General features: G+C 43.9%; 1 pseudogene; it reads left to right on the top strand.

Annotated features, from left to right (window-relative positions):
• Window positions 1-162: 162 nt before the first annotated feature.
• On the top strand, window positions 163-267 carry LOC115069732 (annotated as a pseudogene).
• The last annotated feature ends 257 nt before the right edge of the window (window positions 268-524 follow it).

Genomic DNA, 524 nt, shown 5'->3' with positions numbered 1-524 from the left:
AGTCTAGTCAGCCCATCCAGTGGTTGTATGCAAGTCACGCTCTCCCTCAGGGTCTCCCTTTACTGATACAGAATGAGGCTAGATAGTTGTTTTCATGCACCAAAGGTTTCCATTTTCAGTATCTTTGGTAATTGTTCTCTGTTTCTTCATGAGCTTTATTTGACTTCTTTTTGCTACCAAACCATTTTGCTGCACTGAATCCCAGCCTGGGGTGGACCACTTTGTTAATGTCTAGGGCCCTTTGTCTGAAGATTTGGTGCAATATATTGGGAAAAAAAGGTTGGATTTTGTGTCAAAGAACCACTAGCTTAATATGAATTCAAAATGGTTCTTTTTCCCTCGTTAGGAAAAGAATAATTAAAAAAATTAAGTTTGGGGCCTGGAGAGATGGCGCAGCAGTTAAAAACACTGGCTGTTCTTGCAGAAGACCCAGCTTCGAATCCCAGCACCCACATGGCAGCTAACGGCTGTCTGTAACTCTGGTTCCAGGGGATCCAACAGCCTCTTCTGTCCTCCGCGGGCAT

Source organism: Nannospalax galili, unplaced genomic scaffold (genome assembly GCF_000622305.1).
Source record: "Nannospalax galili isolate Female #2095 unplaced genomic scaffold, S.galili_v1.0 Scaffold10874, whole genome shotgun sequence".
In the NCBI taxonomy this organism is placed as follows: domain Eukaryota; kingdom Metazoa; phylum Chordata; class Mammalia; order Rodentia; family Spalacidae; genus Nannospalax; species Nannospalax galili.
The sequence above is the reverse complement of the archived record's forward strand: the minus strand, read 5'-3'. Positions and strand labels throughout refer to the sequence as shown.